The 21,596-nt window shown below is 51.2% G+C and overlaps 1 long non-coding RNA gene across 1 annotated transcript; it reads left to right on the top strand.

The window, feature by feature from the left end:
• The first annotated feature begins 1,074 nt into the window (after positions 1–1,074).
• Positions 1,075–21,224, top strand: LOC121045075 (uncharacterized). Its single transcript, XR_005797584.1, has 4 exons — positions 1,075–1,266; positions 1,512–1,583; positions 18,523–18,648; positions 20,434–21,224. It is a non-coding gene; the product is annotated as an uncharacterized LOC121045075 (long non-coding RNA).
• The last annotated feature ends 372 nt before the right edge of the window (positions 21,225–21,596 follow it).

The raw sequence follows: 21,596 nt of genomic DNA on the forward strand, positions 1-21,596 counted from the left end.
CTGGGAGGGGGGAGACACACAGCCCTCCTGACCCTTGCTTCTGGCCCTCTTGGTGGTCTCACCGGATCCCCCTTGCTTTAGTGTCAGGATCCCCAGATCAGACATCTGAACCCGGAGTGGCAAGAGCCAGGGCACCATAGCCCCTTGCCTTTAACCCTTCACGGGGCCCCAGTCCTGGGCATTTCAATGGCTCCTTTCTCTGGCGCTCAATGAAACATTCTTCCGAGTAGATTATTGAAAGCAGAGCTCTGGGTCCACAATGGGCGCTCTGTGCTCACAGCCGCTGCCCAATCTGTTTGCCCAGCCTGAATGCGGCCTCGCCTCTCCACTCGTTCCCCGCCCTCCACCCACCGACCCCGGCCCCACCTGGAGGCCAGCTCAAAGGGAGGCCGTATGAAAGGACTTGTTCTCCACCTTCTCAGAAGTTCCCGCCGTGGCCTCTGCCAGCCCTGGGAGGAATTAGCCCAACGGGACCCAGGCCTGCCTCCAGCCCATCCATCCGGGGCTCTGCCCACTTTGATTTCCAGAGGCTGCCGTCCTCGCTGGTCAGCTGGTTTCTCTCTCTCTCCCTTTCTCTCTCTCTCTCACACACACACACACACACACACACACACACACACCAGGTGGGACTTTCAGAGAAAGAGGTGAAGTCCCAGAGCATCAGACTGCCGGGGGAGGGGGGGGCACTGAAATCCAGATAAATGGTGGGGCTCCTAAAAGTGAGAGTGACAGGTTGCCCACCAGCACCCCCTCTTCCGGGTTCAGGGAAGGAAAAAGAGTGCAGGGGTTAAATGGGAGACCCCTGGAGCCAGGTGGCTGTGTTCCAGCCCAGCTCTGCCATTTGCTAGCTGTGTGACTTAGCTACCCGAGTCGACCTCTCAGTGCCCCAGTTTTCTTATTTGTAAAACGGGACTAATTATAGTAGCTACCTCATAAGGTTGTTGTAAGGATTACAACAGACAAGGCATGTGAAGCTCTTAGCACGGTGCCTGGTGCATAATAAGCTCTCTCGTGAAATGATAGCTGTTGTTATTATTGTTACTATATTTAGATTCTATTGTCATGATACTTAGAGTCTATTCCTACAAGTGCATAGAGCTTCAGGGATGAAAATCTGCATTCCCTTGATCAAGTCCTTTTTTTTCTTCCAAAATGTTCAATGGCGACCGACTGCCTGTAGTAAATGGCTCAAACTTCTTGGCTTGGCTCGCAAGGACAGAACCTTGACTCCCTCCTTCTTGATAATAGTCACTGGACACTCGGAAGGTAAATGGGTCCCCTCGCTACCCTCACTGTTGTCATTGTCCTCGTCTTCTATATTTGGAGAACATGGCTTTTAGCACAAATATAAGGAAACTCTGCCGGGGGGGGGGGGGGAAGACACTGAATCAATACCCAATTGAAACTTGGAAGTCATAATAATGCTATAATAGCTTGCATTTATTGAACATCCACTGTGTGCCAGTTACCATACACGACTGTGTTTATTATCTCACTTAATTCTCATGCAGGCCTATGATGCAGGTAAAATTATTACCCTCATCTACATCTTACAGATGGGGAAACTGAGAAGGAAAGAAAGGGTAAGTAATTTGCCCAAGGTCACACAGCTAGAAAGTGTCAGAGCCAAGATTTGAACATACGTCTGGGGTCTAATGTCTGTTGCATTAAATACCCCACCATTCACTCTCCTGTTAGAGACACCTAACCTGTCACTGGCGTCTTCACTTACGGTTTCCCCTGTGCTCTTAGTGGTTAGATGCCAACTCTCTCAGTGCATTGGGATGCCCTGGTGGTCCCCAGGGGTCCTGGGAGGCCACGTTCCGGGAGGTACCCTCACACCCTGGCATCCCGGATAGAACTCTACCCCTTGGCCACTTCTGGTTCTCAGGCCCGTTCCCTGCCCTTCGCATTCCCTCCCTGATGTCCCAGTGCCTGCTCTAGTAGCTTCGGGATGTCCCAAAGCCCTCTGAGGCAGAGGCTTCCCCTGGCTGGCTATTTTCTCTGAACCAGATGTCACCTGTCAGCTCTCCTCCCTATGAAACAAGAGCCAGTCTCCCAGGGCAGCAATCTTGCTGGGCTTTTCTTCTAAGGGACAGCTCAGCCCAGCCCCCGCTGCCTCCTGGCCCTGGCTAGACAGCTCAAAGCCAGGGATGCTCACTAATGACAGGGATGAGGCTTGCCTCTGTTCCTATGGCAACTGCTGCGCTCCACTTACTCAATCACTTTTTGAAGCTCCTGCTGGTGTGAAAGTTATTTTGCATAGACATGCTTAACTCTTATCCAGGAACTCTGCACTGGGCCTTTAGATCCTTCCAGATCGCTTATAAAGTTGATTTTCTCTCTCCTCCCTTTGTTGAAGTCCCTTTATCTTTCAAGCTCAGTTCAAATCCTACCTCTTCTAAGAGACCTTTCCAGGTCCCCTCCCCTCACCCCTCCCCGGGCGGAGTCAATCTCTTGCTCCCCACACTCCCCTGGGGCATGTTTATGGCTCTATTAGATCACAGTCTGCCTGTTTCACAGTTATTTATGCGTCTCCCTCTGAGCCCCTGGTGAGTGATCAGCCCATAGTAGGTGCTAAACAAACATTTGTTTGAATTTATTTGAATTTCCCTTTCAGGGTTTTTAAAAAATTACTATTATTAACAGTACAGACCATTACTAATAATCCCTATGCTTGTAAAATTATTTACAGTTTATATATAGCTTCATGCTTGAGGGCACTGCTTTAAACCGCAGCTCCACCCTTGCTAGCTATGTGACAGTGTACAAGCCTTATAACTGCTCTCAGCTTGCTTCTCATCAGTAAAACGGATTGTTGTAAATATTAAAATAAATGTGTCAAGAGTTTACTTAGCACAGGGCCAGATGCCTGCGATGGCTCAATAAATGTTAGTCATTATTATAATTCACAGCCTTGGTGGGACCTCACAAAAGCTCTAGAATGAGGAGAAGCACAGGGTTTCTGTCAGGGTCGTCTTTGTCCCCAAGGACAGGTGAAGAGGGCGAGGCTCAGAGCGGAGAAGTTTTGCCTACACTTCAGGCTTTAGTCGAGTGCTATGGTGGGCACCTGCGGTCGGCCGTGGAGCCACCTCCCCTTTCCTGGTGACGGAACCTGCATTTTCGTTTGCAGAACTACTCCTTTCTACTGGTGGGTCAACTCCAGGGCAGGCTTGGGTAATCAGAACATCAGATGTCCCTGGCCACAGGGATTAGTTTGGGAATGGGCAAGGAACCCAAGTCTATCCAATGAGACTCACTTCTGAGATTTTTGTTTGAATTTCTGAGAACAAGATTGTCTCTTTTCTGCTGGACTGTAAGCCTAACTCCAGACTAACTCTAAGGGCTAACAGAGAGGAAAGCCAAGTGCAGAGGTGGAGACAGATTCATCATATTGTCAGTTGAGCAGAAGAATCCTAACGTTATAATTACCCTGGGGACTTTGGCGATATGAATGGATACAGTTGTTCCGTCTCATGCCAGGTTGCATTCGTGTCTACCACTTGCAACTGAACAAGTACCAGCTCTTGTAATGTAAATCTACGGTCTCCTCCACGCAGAGGTCAAGGATCTCTCTATACCATTCATTCACACGACAAACACCTACTAGGGTGCCATCCACTTCCGTGGGGCTGAGACTCCAGGGATGGACAAGACAAATCACCCGGCCCTCTTGGAGTTGATGGTCCATTGTCATCTCATTTGATATATGAAGAGACTGAGGCTCAGAGAGGAGGACACCCCCAAGGTGTGTGTCCTTCAAGTGATTCAGGGTGCCATGGTCCAGAATGAGGCTGGGCAAAAGCTGAGGTAGGCGGCTGGGACTGGTCAGTCACTGGCAGGAAGCACTGGTTTAGGCAGTCATATGCTTCTGCTCATCACAAGTCAAAGATGGAAGAAGGTTCTGAACCAAAGCAAGAGGTTGGACACAGGGGCTGAGGCTTTAGGCCCCGAGGTCTAGGACTCCTGACAGGGGACATTTTCCTGGGGAAAGGGTGGCTCTGAGGTCTGATTTGGGGATTTTACTCCTGGCTTAATGGATAACCTCTCTTTGGGGGCTGTGTCCAGCATCCAGATTCTTCTAGGAGGAGGCTTCTTTTCCCAGGATCTTTCATTACACTTCTCAAAGGGAAAGGCCAACTTTCCAGCCCAAGCTGGGGCTAGTTTTTCTCCTCCATCTGATGACTCACCCCTGGGAGAGCCCAGTCTCTCCAGGGCTGGGCCCCCGGGGAGGTTGTGATGTCTAGAAGTTGGATTTGCTCTCAGCTTGCTTTGTTTGTCTCCGCTTCATCCGGATCTAGCACAGGCTGTGGCATATAATAGATGAACACGTCCTTCTTGAATGAATGTTTGTGGAGTTTTGTTTGTTTTCTGACTCGTGGAGGCTTTTACGATGGAGAGAGGCACTCATCCAGAGGCAAATCAACTGTGAAACCAGTCCAGTTTAAGCTTCAGGACCCTTTCCTGGCACAGGTCCCCCTCTAAGCCAGGGGAAAGGCCCTAGCAATGTGTTCACATGGTCATGTGTCTCTGTAAAAATTGCACAAGTCATTCTAACTGTAATCAGTTGAGATCATTCACTTTTTCCCCCTCTGACCTCCTTACTGCCAGATTTCTCTTGTTGTCAGATGGCCTTAGAAGGGTCCGTGGCGTTTTGGGGTTCTGGTTAAGGGGACATTGAGTTGGCGATACATTTAGTTTGCATCTGGTGGCTGTCTAGGCTTTATGTATGGTTAAGTCAGCTGTCTCTGGATAGACATGTCTCAAAGGACCCGCCCGCTGTCTCCTGAGCCCACTCACCTGGCATAAAGACACAGAGGTGAAGGTTCAGAGCTGCATAGCCACATGAACACGTCTTCCAGTACCTGGCAACAGAACTGTGCATGCTGGAAAGGAGGGATACTTTGGAATGTTGGAAGCTGGAAGCTAGACTGTAGATAGTTCTTCAAAATCCTCAAATGGTCAGGCCTCTACAATTGTAAGCAGAAGACTTGCTGTTCAGAGATACTTATGCAAAATGGCAGTTACTTCCTGTCAGGAATATTCTCTGTAATACAGTGGATACAATCGTACCCTAAATCCTGCTTGATGGATGGATGGAGGGATATCTTGTTGTTTATGGTTGAACTGTGTCCCTCTGAGAGAGTATGTTGTTATCCCACTCCCGGTATCTCAGAATGTGACCTTAGTTGGAAATAGGGTCTTTACAGAGGCAATCAAATGAAAATGAGGCCCTTAGAGTGGGGCCTAATCCAATATAACTGGTGTCCTTATAAACGGGGGGAAGTTTGGACACATAGACAGACACACAGAGAAATCCCATATAGAGATAAAGGCAGAAATCAGGGTGATGCTTCTATAAGCCAAAGAATCCCCAAGATTTCCAGCAAACTATCAGCAGCTATACGAGGGGCCCGGACCGGATTCTCTCCCATAGCCCCCGAAAGGAACCAACACCTTGATTTCAGACTTGTAGCCTCTGGAACTGGGAGACAATACATTTCCATTGTTTAACTCACCCAGCACGGAACTTGGTTATGGTGGTCTGGTAAACTTATGTGCGTGGGAGATAGAATTTGTCAGAAGACCCGCGTCTGTGGGCCATGAACCTGGAGCAATTCATCGATGTGTGAAGTCCCATGTTTCGTGCACTCCAACTATCACGAATTAAAAAGAAAAAGTTAATAAACTGTGCAAGAAGGAAGAGTCAATTATCTTTCCATTTTCTTTCCCGGAGCATGTCTAAGATGGCACGGGTGGCCTGCCCCATCCTCCAAGGACTACACAGCTCCCGCCATCTGGCACTTTCTCTCACTGTCCCCAATTAGGACTTCCCTACCTCCACCCCCTGAGCCCTCATCTTGTTACCTGTGTGTGCTCCCCGGATCATATTTAGAAAACAACCAACTGGGCTCTGCTCCTGTGGGCCCAGATCCCAGATTTGAGATTCTAGAGAATTAAAGGGTAGAGTGGCCCGAGCCCTGTCTCTACAACCACCCTTCCTCATCACTTTCCATTCCTTCCCCCTGCCCAGAAAACCAAATCGGAGTTGTTTCCTCTCAGACCCTGAAAGAACATTGCCTTCATGGTTGGCCCCAGACGAGCTGTCTCAGTTACTCTGGAAAGGCCATCTAAACATTGGCGATTCTGCTGAGTTTTTCTTTCCACCTTTCCCCCCCCCCTTCCCCTGGCCTGGCCTCCAGCCTCTCTTCCGTATTCCCTGCCCCACAGTGTCCTCAGGGGAACCCAGCCCTCTATTCCCACTGCAACCCACCTCCCACCCACCCTTACCACCAGCCTCTTGTCTCTTATCAGATGACAAGCCACAGCTGTTTTCCTCAGGCATCTGTCTGAGGCTCTTGGCAGAGGGAACCAGAGGGCGGTTCAGCTGCAGGTTCCAGGCAGGGATTTGGTGTCTCACAACGTGGAGGGTTCCATCTAGAGTACCCTCAGACCCAACTGGACATTGCTGGTGGGACTGTAAAATGCCAGCGAGACCCGGCAATTAATCCCACACCTAACTATGTACCCCAAGGAAGTGAAAACAAGGACTTAAACACATACTTGTACACAAATAGTTATACAGCACGATTCACAATAGCCAAAAAGTGGAAACCGCCTAAATGTGTTTCGGTGGGTGAATGGGTAAACAAATTGTGGGAAATACACGCAGTGGAATATTACTCGACCATAAAAAAGGAATGGAGTACTGATACATGCTACGGTGTGGATGAGCTCAGTGAAAGAGGCCAGACACCAAAGTTCACATATTGTATGATTCCATCTACTTGAAATACCTGGGTGAGGCAAGTCCATAGAATGCGGATTGGTGGTTGCCGAAAGAGTTGGAAAGAGGAAATGGCAGAGCAGCTGCTTAATTGGTAGGAGGCTTCCTTTGGAGGTGATGAAAAGGTTCTCAAACCAAACAGAGGTGGTGGTTGTACAACGCTGAATTGAATTGAATTGTTCACTCGCTTTTAGAAAGTTAATTTTAGGCTATATTCAATTCACTGCAACTTAAAAGCCCCAGAGAAGGGCTCTAGTTGGTCTACTTTGGGTCAGGTGACCACCCTGGACGATCATTGAGGATTGGGGGTGAGATCTACGAAGATGGCAGGCCTCCTTGGAGTCACATGGTTGCAGTTGGGGGAAGTTACATTTCCTGAAGAGGTGGGAGACCAGGTGCTCTTCTGAGAAAATGAAACTTTAATAAATAAGAGAATCACCAAACGTCAGGGCTAAACGGGTTATCTAGAACTGCACCATCCATCCCTTTGGTGCCTACTAGTTAAGAATGGCTGTTTAGATTTAAATTGATTCCGTTTCTAAATGGCCCTAGCACCTTCCAAGAGCTAGTGGCTACCATATTGGACAACAAAGAGGTAGAACTCGTCCATCATTGCAGAAAGCTCCATTGGAGAGCACTAATGTAGAGATTGTAGAGTCCAACCCTTCATTTTGCGGGTGAGGGAAATGAGGCCTGGAGAGAGGAGGGGACTTAGATACATAGACACAGGCAGCGATTTAGGGCCATCTCCAGAACCGACACTCAGGCTTCTCGACTCCTTTTCTGACGATGTGCTGCCTCTATGTTGGCACTCAGTGTAGGGTGTTGTCTCTCCTCCGGGGGGCTCTCCGTTTCATGGGAGAGGAGGTACGCCCACAAGACGGGGCAACCCCTCCGATTCCGATCAAGGACGGCATTGAGAGTCTGCGGTGGGCCAGGCACCGGGTCACACCGGGAAAAGCAGTGTGTGCCACAGAGGAGACGATTGGCAAAAGGCCACAGGGGAGGTGGAGAAGGAGTTTTAAATTAGAAAGAAGCTCTAATGTCTTTCTGTTTATAAAAGCAACATGCTCGTCGCATGCAATTTAGAAAGCCTTGAAAAATATTAAGGAAAAATAAATATCACCATCATCTTCATGACTCAGAGATTGTCATGGTTAACATTTTTATATATATCCTTCTAGGCCTTTTTTTTCCCTATGCATTTCCAATTATAGACACGTATATATGGATCAAAATGCATTTTATGCACTTTATTCTGCCTCCTGCTTTTTTCGCTTAATATATTTGGTACATTTTTAATGCAATCACATGTAGATTCATGACATTGTTTTAACATCTGTGAGAGATGAGTTTTGAATGGAAGGTTCTGCAAGGCTCCTCGGTGAAGCCGCGACGGACCAGGCCCTTGAAGGACCAGGAGGCAGACGGTGGCCAGGACATCCTCAGCGGGGGGAGCAGGGTGGATAAAAGTCGAGTTGGTGACGGCCCACTCTGCCCACTAGAAGCTGGCTGTCGACAGATGAGGGGGTTGAGGCCTAGCGTGGGGGAGGTAATTCTACCAAATCCACATGTGAGGTGGTGTTAAGGGTGAGACTTGAGCCCAGGACCCCAGCCCTTCCCCAGGACATCGGCCTCCACAAATTCCAGCCTGGAGTCCGCCCGTGGGCACTTGAGGTTCTCGTTCACTTTCATTGTCTTAACTGCAGATGACATCCCATCATGGACCATGCGGGGCCTCTGCTCCATGCACCCACAGGGAAATCGAGGCCCACCAAGGAAGAGCTATCTGGGTCACTGAGCTAGAGGATAACATTCGCTCTCATGGACAGAGCCCTCACGCGTGTCAGGCCACGAGCTGGGGGGCTGGCCGCCACTCCACCCGGGGACTCTCTCCTCCCTTCCCGAGGGAGGGCTGTGCCTGCACTGCCCTGAGTCACAGCCGGCCTGCCTGCCTGCTGTGAGTCAGCAGCATTCCTGGGGGCTGAGAGCGTTGCAGCGGAAACACAGGCCCTGCCTTGTACCCCGGTGAGCCTGGCACATTCTCCAGTGAGGGAGACTAGACGTGAGAGAGTCAGCCAGATGAGTGGCCTCAGGTCATGGCCTGACAGCCTGGGAGCTGACCTGTAGGGGCCTCAGGGGTTCGGATGACTCAGAGAAACCCCAGCTGCCTCCTACTGCCTGGGAGCTGGACGTTGACCCTACGTGCTCTCTCTGAAGGAACCTGGGGTGGACGGCACCAGCAGCTGCCCTGGCTGGGAGAGGCTACGGGGAGGCAGGGAGAAGGTTCTCTCTCCAGCCGGATTTGGGCAAGTCATTTCCCACCTCTGTGTGCAGGGGAGGATGTTAAGAGCACAGACTTTGCCATGAGGCAAACTTGGGTTGAGATTGGGGCCCCGTACCCTGCAGCACATGTGTCCGTGGCCCATTACTTAAGCCCACAGGGCCGCAGCAGGACCCAGTGAGATAATGTAGGCGATGCACATAGCACAGTGCAGGACACAGAGACAACGCTTACGAATTGGTAGCTATTGGGAGACAAACCATAAGAGACTCTTAAGCACAGAGAACAAACTGAAGGTTGCTGGAGGGGTGCTGGGTGAGGAAATTAGCTAAATGGGTGATGGGCATTAAGGAGGGCACTTGTTGGGAGGAGCACTGGGTGTTATATGTAAGTGATGCATCACTAACTTCTACTCCTGAAATCATTATTACACTATATGTTAGCTAACTTGGATTAAAAAAAAAAAAAAAAGAATTGGTAGCTATTATTAAGATAGTAAATATCATCCAGGGTCTTTTCTGGCACTCCCCTTTTATGCATTCACCCATTCACTCATTCATTCATTTAACCGGTATTTACTGAGTGCCTCCCAGGCAGGGACAGAGCTTGGAACGGGGCCTTCCGGGAACTGGAGGCCACTCAATAGCTCACGTTCGTGGGTAAGGCCTTGGCTGAGCCAAGAAAATACAGACGTTGACAGTCACAGTCTCTGCATCATGGAACGTACATTCTAGTGGAGACAAGCGAGACCATAAAAAGCTAAATGGCCAAGAAGAAAGAAAATTACAGATACATGGTCGAGGGTGACGGGATGGGCCACTTGGATGGAGGGGCCAGGCAGCCTCTCTAAGGGGGTGATGTTTACGCTGAGACGTGAGGGAGGAGCTGAGAAGAAGCCAGCCTTGTGAGGAGGCAGGAGGAGGGCCTCTGTGCCAGGGTGAGGACCAGGGCCAGGAGAAGGTCTGCTAGGGAAGGCAGAGCGAGGAGCTGCACGGGCTGTGCAGAGAAGGGGAGCAGAGGTGAGGACAGGAAGCGTCAGGGTCTTTCAAGTCAGGTGCAAACAGGTTGCCTTTCTAAATGCGGTTCCATGCCTCCGTAGGCTGGAGTTCCAGGCCACGACCCCGCAACGCCTGACTCAGATCTGAGCTGGCGAGAGCTTGGCCACTTACCCAAGGGGCGTCCTGTGTCCTGTTCGGGCTGCTGTGACTCTCAGCCTTCCCAGCAGCAGGGCCCTTGGAGGTGAGCCCCCCCTCAAGCAGGGAGACCAGAGCAAAGCCACTGGGAGGCTATTTCTGGTGGAGGGTCGGCCCTCCAGCTGCGTTCCAGGAGGAATGCTGCTGGAATAGTTGTTCCTGGGGAGTGCAGAGTTCACCCCTACCCCAGATACAAGGAGCCTTTTCTCACCCAGGCCCCTGGGGGTGAGACCTTCTGGGGCTGGAGGTCACCCGACTTCCGCTGTTTACAGGAAAGACCTTTGCTGAGCAGAGAAAACACAGCTGTCAGCCAGAGGCCCAGCATAATACCTGAAGGGAAGGACCTGGACGGGGGAGGACAGGGGAACCTGCCAGGCTCTCTGGGTCCTCTCCCTGCCTCCCTAAGTTCAGTCACCCTGACATTCAAGGACCTGCATCTTCCTTGACCATGCTAAATGGGAATGACAGGTTCCCATACCATAGATCATCCCCTGAACCCACTTCAGAGACAGGGACACTGAGGCCAGTGAGGGGAGAAGGCCACTCAGCTAGATAATAATAACTGCTGACATTGAGAACTTGTTATGGGTCAGGCAGTATGGTAAGAGCTTGACCAACATTTCACGACAATCCCGCGATGTGGTCACCCATGTTAGTGCCATTTTCCAGATAGGGAAACTGTGAGGCTTAGAGAGGTTCCCTTACATGCCCGAGGTCAAGGAACTACTAAGTGGAAGAATCCAGATTTGAACCAAAGCCTTCTGACTCAAAAGTTCACTCTAGTATTTTTTGTTGTGTTTTTTAAAAAAAATTTTTTAAACGTTTATTTATTTTTGAGAGAGAGAGAGAGAGAGACAAAGCATAAGCGGGGGAGGGACAGAGAGAGGGAGATACAGAATCTGAAGCAGTCTCCAGGCTCCGAGCTGTCAGCACAGAGCCCGACGCGGGGCTCGAACCCACGAACTGCGAGATCATGACCTGAGCCGAAGTCAGACACCCAACCGACTGAGCCACCCAGGCGCCCGCCCCTGTTGTGTTTTATTTAAATTAATTTTTTTCTCAAAGGAAACTTCTTATTACTGCTACTAATGGAAAATGCATGCTGGACAAAGGCAAAAATGCATGCCACAAAAGCCAAATAATATTAGTACATTCTAACTGAAGTCTGAAAATGCTGTTGTTGTTCACAGACCGGAACCCGAGAGGTGTTCACAGTTGATGAGAGAGATCAACACAGGTTGGAAAGGGGTTGGTGAAACGCTGGTACTGAAGGCGGCTTTCTCCTTGAAAGAATCTCAAAGCTAAAAGGAGATGGTGTGATGGTGTGCGTACCTTGTCCTTTAGTGCACCGTAGCTCTGTGGTTCTCATTAGTGCTGTCCACCGAGCATTCCTGGGTTTTTGCCTCCCGGCCCGGGGAAGGATGACACCACCTGGTCCCTTTGTGGTGGTAGGATCACATGACCAGTGCCGGTTCTGAATTGTACCATGTTATGAGCTGGAGCATGTCACCACTGGGGGGGGGGGGGGAGGCCCTCCAACACCCTCTTTTCCAGAGTGAGGGTCCCTGAGTGAGAAGGAGATATAGTGAATATATCACAGGAGTGAGAACTAAGCCTGGATGTTACAAGCCATTAAGACTTTCAGGTGTTGATTTACCGCAGCGTAATCTAAGTATTCTGACTCATATGGCATACCATCCAGAATCATGCTGAAGACGCAGCCCCTTCCCAGAGCCCACAGCCTGATCTACTGTCCCGTGCAGACACTGGCCAAGTCCAAGCCTTCATGTTCCTGTAGAAGCCATGGCTCCTTCCCTGAGTTCCCTGCCTTGGAAAACTATTTCCCCAAAGTGCCCTTGACTCTTCCGCTCCTGGGGCTTAGCTTATGCATCTCTCTCTGGCAGGGATGATAAACGCCTCCATGTTTGCCAAAACCAGCATCATGGTAGAGATATACCGCCTGCGTTTGGATCTGGGCTCTGCTTATTACTAGCTGTGTGGTCCTAGATTCGTCACTTCGGCTCTCTAGAATGGACTGAAAGGAGTATTAAAGTACTCGAGTGGAGATAGCGATAGTATGGTACTACTCTCAGAGCCATTGGGAGGATTCAGTGTGTGACTATCTGTAAAGCAATAGAACAATGCCCGGCACATAGTTAGATATTTACAAGCATTAAACTATCAGCATGATCCTTGCTTACTGAAATCCTGCCTTGGCCTTGCTTCTGGCCTGTGCATTGAAGATCAGGGACGCTTCCCCTTATTTTGAGGGTCACTTTGCATACTAGGTAGAAAGATGAGACAACAAGTGTATTAGTTTGCCAGGGCTCCCGTAACAAAGTACCCCAAACTGGCTGGGTTAAAACAACAGAAATGTATTCTGTCACAGTTCTGGAGGCTAGATGTCTAAAATCAGGTGTCAGCAGGGTCATGCTCCCTCTGAGACGCCGGGCAGAATCCTGCCTTGTCTCTTCCTAGCTTCTGGTGATGGCCGTCGATCCTTGCCTTGACATTCCTTGGTTTGCCCCCAATTTCTGCCTCTGTCGCGTCGTGGGGTCTTCTCCTTGAGTGTCCATATCTTCACATGGCATTCTTCCCTTCTAATAAGGACAAAGTCGTATTGGATTAGTGCCCCATTCCCATCCAGGAAGACTTCAGCTGCAAGACTCTATTTCCAAATAAGGTCACATTCACAGGTGCTGGTGTCAGGACGGCAACAAAGTATCTTTCCAGGGGAACACAGTTCAACCCCAAGGCCAGGAGGCAGACCGCATGGCCCTTGGGCCTCTGGCTTTCCCTTGAGGGTGGAAGAAACTGAGAGGCACAAGGTTGAGCAGGAACTCTGGTCCTGGTACTGGGACACCTGGGCTCTGCCATCAGCACCCAAGGCGACCTCGGGCACTCCCCTTTTCTAGGCCATGTTATCCTTCATGGTAAGATGGAGAAAAGGACGCCCCCACCCCCAACCAGGTTCTTATGAGACCCAAACGAGGCAGGGGGTGGGAAGGGCCTCTGCAGCCTGAAACCCGAGGCACAGATGCGGAGACTGGCTCTCAGCCTTTGACCTCTCTCTCATCATCTCACATGAGCTGTTCAGCATTCCTGAAATGGTAGTTTTTCCAACAACGTTGCCAATTAAGCAGGCTGGGCCCTCACCCCCTCCCCCTCCAGTCCCAGAGTTCTCTCATGAACTCTTCCTTTCTCCCGGTTTCCTTAGCTCAGTTACTTGGCTCTGAAACTTTTCCTGCCTTCTCTCTCACGTGGGGAGAAGGTTGCTACCACATGTGGTTGTCGCGAGGATTAAATTTGGAGGCAATGCAGTTAAGTCAGCACAGTGCCTGACACACGGCAAACTTGAATAAACATCCATTAATATTGATTTGCTCATCACCACAAGGAAACAGCCTCCGCAACATAGAGACGCAAAATGCGTTGCGGCCATCGCGTCTCCCTTTAGCTGGTGGGCCTCTGTTGATGCCTTCCTCCTGCAGGCTCGGATTCATTGGGCCCCTCTCGAGGGCCGTGCCAAGGCTTCAGAAAGGACAGGCCCGGTTTGTTGGGAGACCGCACTGGTTCTGCTCACTGTGTGGCCTGGGAATGGCCCCTCTCTCTCAGGCCCTCAGTCTCCTCATGTGCATAATGAGAGTATTAACCTGGGCAATCTCTGGGAGGCCCCAAGGAGCTCTCTGTGTGTCGCGTGACTCTAGCCTGCTGGGGTCCCGTAGGGACTTCTGGCCCCCGACCTAGAGGGGCTGAGGGAAGGCGCAGTGGCGGGAACTCAGGTAAAGGCCGGGACTCCTGGTCCTGCCCCTGTGTGGGCAAATCCTTTCCCTCTCTGAGGCTCTTTCCTCCATCCCAAAAGCGGCTGGGCAGGATGAAAGCCCTTGCAGTCTGCTTTTCCACAGTTCAACAGCCAGCCCCGCTTTGGAACATGTCGGGGTCGTCTTCACCTGGCCTTAATGCCCACCCAAGAATACGAGCCCTACACCAACAGGAACCTTCTCTGTCTGGTTCAACACAGCACTCCAGGGCCTAACATAGGACTGGGTGCATAGCAGGTGCTCGATGTACTGTGGAAGGAAGAGAGGGAAAGAGAGAAGGAAAGGAAGGAGGGAGGCAAGGATGGAACAAAGGAAGGAAAAAAGGAAACATTACCTACATCTATGAATTTAGCCAAGATCACCTAAAATGCCTTTTCTTTTCTCACCATTGCTGTTGCTAAGCGATGTCTTTTTGTATTTATCTACTCAACCAATATTTATTGCCAGCTGGCTCTGCCCCAGGCATGGAGCTGAGCCCAGGGGATATGGAGGCCATCTCCTCTGGGTCTTACATTCTCCAAGGAAGAGACAGTTAACATTTTACCCCAACAAGAAACTAGGCTTACGGTCAGTGCAGTGAAGGAGAACAGGGGCGCTAAGTGACACTGGAAAGGGTCGCAGGCTGAGGGCCAGGGAGGAGTTAGGGAAGGCTTCTCTGAGGAAGAGACACGGGGCCCAAGTGGTCAGTCAGGGGAGGGGGAGGGAGGCTGGCTCCCTGGAGTGGACCGTGGCAGCCCCCGGGGCCTGGCCTGCTTTCCCAGGAACCCTTGCTCCCTAGCTGCCCAGTAAGACACCCTCTTCCAACCAAGCCAGGACCTCTCTCCTGTCTCTACAGCCTGGGATAACAGATCCTTGCTCTCGGAGCTGTCCCTGCCTTGCCGTGGGCTCCACTGCCTGACCTCTGCACGGGGCAGTCCCTCCCCACCTCTCTTTGACACATGCTGGGGACAGGCCCTGAACACATTCCCCTACCTCTGCCCTGCTGCAGCTTACAGACCACCTCCCTCCCCTCCTGCCTTACCCCTGCGTCTCCCCTCTGACTCCCCTTCCCCTGTGGCTGGGGTACAACCCCTGAGGGTTTCCCCCCTGAGTCAGGGCCTGGCTGACCCCCAGGTGGTGTTGGAGGATGTCCCAGGAGGCCACCGTCTAGGCAGGCTCCATTTAACAACAACAACAATGAAGACAACAGTCATAGTAGCAACAATAACAACAAACACAACAATAATAGTAACAACAACAATAAAGTGCATCCCTCCGGCACTTGTCTTAGTAGGTGGTTGAGCAGGGCCTTTGAGACAGGGCAGTGACACAAAGCCCTCTGTGTCTTTCAGAAGAGCAGGGCCTGTCCGCTCCCCACCCCCAGGTCAGGGCAGGGCTTGCTGGGGCCAGCGGGACAGAGGGGGGTGCGGGGGGGGGGGCAGCTAAGGGCCTGCTCCTTTTCCAGGGAATCCACTGTGCTCCCCTCCTGAGGGAGTTGGGGGTAGGGTTAGGAAGTAATCAGAATCATGGATCTTTTCAAATATGGGCAAAACCTTGGAGATGAGAGTTAGATAGCTATCTTGCCCTCTAGACATTTCCATAAACAATAGTGCTTACCATCCAGCGTCAGGCACTGCTCTAAACAATGACACGTGCATTGATGGCTTGATCCTCACAAAAACTGTTATCCCCATTTTACAGATGAGGAAACTGAGGCGGGGAGAGTTACATCCCCACAGCTACTAAGGGGATGCCCTGCCATGGAAGCCAGGAGGCTCCGAAGTCAAGCTCTTAAGCTCAGCTGATGAAACGTTTCACAGTCGCTAACACAGCCCTGCACACAGAATCACCCAGGCTCACCCCCGACCCCAACTTGGAACACACAAGGGCCAAGGGGCCTGTCATCACAGCCCACATACACCCCCAGCCCTTGTCCTCCAGACCAGGGGCCATTTTCACGGTGATAGGTCTGGATGCCTTTTAGAAGAAAAATACAATTTTCTTTTCCACTCAACAAGCCCGTGTTTCTCTCCCCTACCTCCAGCCCCAGTGTTTATTTCAGCAAGGAAATGGCCTTTGAAGTCCTCACTTCTTGAAAGCTGAGAGGGAAGGGAGGCACTACAAACATTTCAAAGCATGTCCACATTTTGGTTGGAACGTGGAATTTTTTTAAGGATTAATAACAGTTTTTGGAATCCACTGACCCTGCTGCTTTTTCAAGGTGAAAAAAATAACCCCTTGAATATCATAGCTGTCAGGGTCTGGCAGGGAGTGGGGGGAACCCCGCGAGGGCAGGGAGCAATGCCAAGGGTCTCCTTAAGCAGAACCAGGCAGAGTCTGATGAGGAACAGTCCGAAGTGTGGTCCAAGGGGGAGATTTCACTGTAGCAAAGGGAGAGTAAGAACAATCTAGTTGTTACCAAAGCTCCATTCACTCAGTTTAAAGAATTGTCTTTTGCTCAGGGGTTGTGATTTGTTTGATGTCAAAAAGTACTCCCTGGGGCGCCCTGGGTGGCTCAGTCAGTTAAGCATCCAACCCTTGATCTCAGCTCAGTTCGTGATCTCACAGTTTGTGAGATCAAGCCCCGCATCGGGCTCCATGCTGACAGCACAGATCCTACTTGGGAATCTCTCGCTCTCGCTCTCTCTCTGTCCCTCCCCTGCTTATGCTCTCTCTCTTTCTCAAAATAAATAAACAAACTTAAAAAAAATGTGGGGGCACCTGGGTGACTCAGTCAGTTAAGCGTCTGACTTCAGCTCAGGTCATGATGTCACCTCTCGTGAGTTGGAGTCCCATATTGAGCTTTGTGCTGACAGCTCGGAGTCTGGAGCCTGCTTCAGATTCTGTGTCTCCCAGTCTTTCTTTCCCTCTCCTGCTCGTGCTATGTCTCTCTCTCTCTATGTCTCTCTCTCTCAAAAATAAATGAACATTTAAAAAAATATACTCCCTTTAAGGAAATCATCACTATATTAAACAATAGCCTTCTAAGAGTGTCTTTAGCAAAAGAAATAGTTGCCAACCCTACTTTTGGTCTCCCAGTTTTTAATTTTTAAATCTTTTTGGAATGCGTCTGGTCTATGAAATACCAGGGCTGAGAGTACAGTTGGGGAGAAACAAATCGCTGAACCTAAGCTCTCGTAATCCAAAATAGAAACTGGGGCCTTGTAAGACTCCACCAAAGTGCTGTAAGGTTCAGGGAAGGTCTCTCCAGATGCAGATCCCGGAAAAGGCCTCTTGGAGGAAGGGGCACTAGCTTAGACCAGGAAGAGCAGGGACCACTGGCCACCCAGGGCCAAGGCCGAGCTCCCGGGAGAGGGAAGGAAATGAGCGAAACCACAGAGGAAGAAGCTTGCCCACAGCTCCCTCAAGCTGATCTCATGCACTTCTCATGACAACCCTGCAAGGAACATACTCCAGTTATCGCCGTCTGACACCCTAGGAAACAAAGTCATGGGCAGGGCCACACAGCGAGTGGAGGCAGAGCTGGGTGCTCACCCAGGCCACCCTGACACGACCAGCTAGAGTTTGCAAGCCCAGTGCACAGTGAACATGTTGGGCCCTGAGTTCAAACATTATTAAGAATTTCAATGGGGCGCCTGGGTGGCTCAGTCAGTTAAGGGTCCGATTTCGGCTCAGGCCATGATCTCGCGGTCCGTGGGTTCGAGCCCCGCGTCGGGCTCTGTGCTGACAGCTCAGAGCCTGGAGCCTGCTTCCGATTCTGTGTCTCCCTCTCTCTGACCCTCCCCCATTCATTCTCTGTCTCAAAAATAAATAAATAAATAAATAAATAAATAAATAAATAAGAATTTCAATGGGGCATCTTGGTGGCTCAGTCAGTTAAGGGTCCGATTTCGGCTCAGGTCATGATCTCACGGTTTGTGGGTTTGAGCCTCGCAGCGGGCTCTCTGCTGACAGCTCAGGGCCTGGACCCTGCTTCAGACTCTATCTCCCTCTCTCTCTTTCCCTCCCCCGCTCACACTTTGTCATTCTCCTTCTCAAAAATAAACATTAAAAAAAAAATGTCAAAATGGTGACAGCAGAACATTCAGCCAAGCCTAGGGCCCTCCTAAGTGCACGGTCCAGTGTGACTGCATGGGTCACACACCCAGGACATGAGCCCTGCCACCTGTCCCAGAAGTCCAGCTCTTTATACGCTGCTGGCTGATGGAAGTGTTACGTGAAACAGAACCAAAATCTGCAATATACCACATTGTTCCTTGATGGCTATGTTTGGGGGGTTTCGGACCACAGGTGAATTTTCTCTACGTTTCTGTATAACTTACTTTTTGATACAAATACGAATTTCTTTAAAAGAGAAATGAAGACGGTGCCTTGACTCTTCATTTTGGTGGTTCTTCCTGCAGAACAGGAAGAATTACGGAGTTTCCTGGCCACTCTCTGCGCTTCCCTTTCAGCACCACTCCGCTCCTCATTGTCTGTCATTCCCTCTGACTGCAGACCCCTAGCCACCCCCTGTCAGGGCCCCAGCCTGGCCCCGGCCTGTGGATGACTGTCAGGACTGGAGTGTGCTGTGATAAACCAGAGCACGTGCACCAATGGAGAGACCACTGCCTGGGAGAGAAGGTAGGTCAACTTCCTGCTCTGCCACGAATGTACTGTGTGACCTTAGGCAAGCCCCTTTCCCTCTCTGGGCCTGATGTCACAGTAAAGCCCTTTCATACAGAGCGGCCTGCAGCTCAATCACTGCAATGGTCAAGGAGGCAAGGCCACCCCACCCTTTCTTGAATGCCCTCTGTCTCCAGAGAGCATAGCGGGAGTGAAGCAGGACAGCCTGGGGAAGAGGCAGTGTGGTATACTGGGCAGCACGCTGGGCACGCCATCGGGAATTCTAAGTTGGAGATTCTCGCGGTGGGTACTATCTGGCCCTCTTGGGACCTCTGTCCTCTCTGTTCCAAACTCTCCATGGCTTCCAACTGTACCCAGAATAAACCCCAAACTCCTTACCATGGCCCTACGTGACCCATCTTGCCAGCCTCATCTGCTTGCATCTCTGCCCCTTGTTCAGAGGCCAGGCTAGCCACCCCCACCCCCCATGCTAGCCTCCTGCCTTCCCTCCAAGCTCATTCGCCCTCAGGACCTTTGCACTGGCTGTTCCCTCTGCCTCGAACTCTCTTCCCCAGACCTTCCCGTAGCCGTCTCCTTCTTGCATTTGGAGCCCCAGCAGCAATGTCACTCCTCAGAGAGGTTTCCCCAACCCTGAGAACCATCCAGCGAGCCCACGTCTGCGTCTTCACAGTCCTCCCAATCATCTGAACGTTTCTTGTTTGTGTGCTTTATTGTCTGTGTGTCTCCCCTTTCCCTGTCTGTGATAATCAGCAATCAGGCCAGCTGGGACCTTCTGTCTGGTTCCCTACAGTGGCCTCAATGCTTCCATTTGATGAAAGAGTGGAGGACTGACTAGCAGGGACTTCAATTTGCCTATCAATGCAGTGGGAGGGTGGGTGTTGCTCAGCTCTGGTCACAGATGCCTTTTCAAATATAACACAATTTAGGGATCCTTTCCCTGAGAAAGCACCTACACACAACATTTTGCATCAGGTTTGGAGAGGGTGTCCCCAGCCCCTTTGAGGCCTACCCCAGAGACTCCCCGATCTTGCTCTGAGGTTTTCTGATTTGGGAACAGAAAACAATGAAGATCAAATGGCTGTTCCTTTGGTCGCAAAATGTGCTCAGAATTCGGCACTCCCCTTTCATGCACTTTGCATTTCCTCATTTGGAGGCAAGGGTGCCCCTTGGTGCGCCCCCTCACTGCTGTCCCTAACGCAGCAGACCCCTCATAGTCTGGGCTCATTATTCTTACTCCTTGCTTGGCCACCCTGGTTCCTTCTGGCCCTCTCCCCTCCTCTTCCTGCCTCTGGGATCTTAAGACAGCAAACTCAGGCCCCCTGGAGAAATGGTCTCCCTTAACACCAACATAGTCCCCGTCTACAGAACCTTTCAGCTTCATAAACTCGTAACTGCAGAAATCTGTCCAAACATTCCGGGGCAGTTGTAACTATTGGTGTTGGCTTGCGGACCTGAGCCCAGCCGCCAGGGCTTTAATGAGGAAATACTTAAGAGTCCCAGCCCAAGGTAACGGCCAGGGAGGGCGGGGAGCCCACTGACGGGCACCAAGGAGCCATGAGCTGGCCTCCACCGCAGAGTGGATAAGACGGGCTATGGAGCATTTTTCTCAGAAAAAGTGAAATTGACTTAATCCTTTCGCGCTTTGCGGGTGTGGGCGGAAGAGGCTGAAGATGGGTCAGGACAGCTGTCAAAAGCAAGAGCTTGGCCAGGGCTGAACTTTTGAGTTCACCGCTCTCAAGCCCTGTAGCCAGACAGATGAAAAAGGCGCTTTCTCCCTCCCAGGCTCGGCGCGCTGGCTTTTCCATGATTAACGCGGAGAGAATGGCTTCGACGCTTCGCAGGGCCGGCCGGGCCACGCGAGGAGAAATGGCCCTTTTCCCCTCCTCCTCAGGCGCCTGTCTGGAGGACAGTGGGCCAGGAAGGGTCAGCCGTGCTGGTGGGGTCAGTGGCAAGGTTGCCTGAAATTTGCACAGGAATCCACATCGCTGAACTCCCAGGCCCCTGGCTCCCTCAGGAAGCTGCTGCCACCCCAGCCGGGCAACTACAGAGAAGCAACCGCCCCCCGTGGTATTTCCCCTCCCACAAGCCACATGAAACAGCTCTTGGGGGAGACGGAGAGAGAGCACACTTCAGAAGTGGGTGTGAAAATTTGAGCCTTGTGGATGAGGTGCCCTCCACGAGAAGGGGGCAGCTCTGTGGCCTTGGAGGCTAGTCCGGAGGAGTTCCCTCAGGTCTGGTCTTTGGGAGAAAGGGCACATTGGCTATGTGGTGGGGGCAAACCGCTGCCCCGCCGCACCCCTGCCAGAGGTCCCCTCTCCCTACAGAGTACGGACAGGGCCACACTCTGCACCCATGGCTAGTGGACAATTCTAAAAGTCGGGTACCTGGAGGTACCGAGTCAGAGTAGCGTACCTGACTACCCCACATGGCCCAGCCTGTCACCATACCCTAGGGCTTCCATTTTTCAGGGCGGTTGGCCCTGGGCCAAGGGAATCCTATAAATTCCAGGTACATGCAGAAATAAAGGTCATGCTCCTAGGAGCCAAGGGATAGGGTCTTTCCCAAGAGAGTGATGGATTTCTTCTCCCTTCATTACATCAACAGCCCATAAGACCTTGCCTTACCTAGTGTCCTGTACCCCACTGACATTCTCCAAGACACCCCCGGGATGGAGCCTTATTCTCCTGACAGATAAGACCCTGGGAACTATGCTTGAAGCCCCGGGGGGTTAGGAAAAGCACTGGTTAATTTCCTGACTGCTAGATGAAAGAAGAAACTGAGGCTCCAGAAAAAAAGCTGAACTCGAATCACAAAGTGGATTTTCCCTTGGAGGTCGAGGGAATCAGCAACAGGCTGATGTTGCAGGTGGGACCCGTCCAGCTCAGAGAAGGGAGAAGACTAAATGTGCCTCCCGACTCCCCCAGTCCCAACACACATGCCACAAC

The sequence above is a fragment of the Herpailurus yagouaroundi genome, unplaced genomic scaffold (assembly GCF_014898765.1).
Source record: "Herpailurus yagouaroundi ecotype Mexico unplaced genomic scaffold, PumYag 29, whole genome shotgun sequence".
In the NCBI taxonomy this organism is placed as follows: domain Eukaryota; kingdom Metazoa; phylum Chordata; class Mammalia; order Carnivora; family Felidae; genus Herpailurus; species Herpailurus yagouaroundi.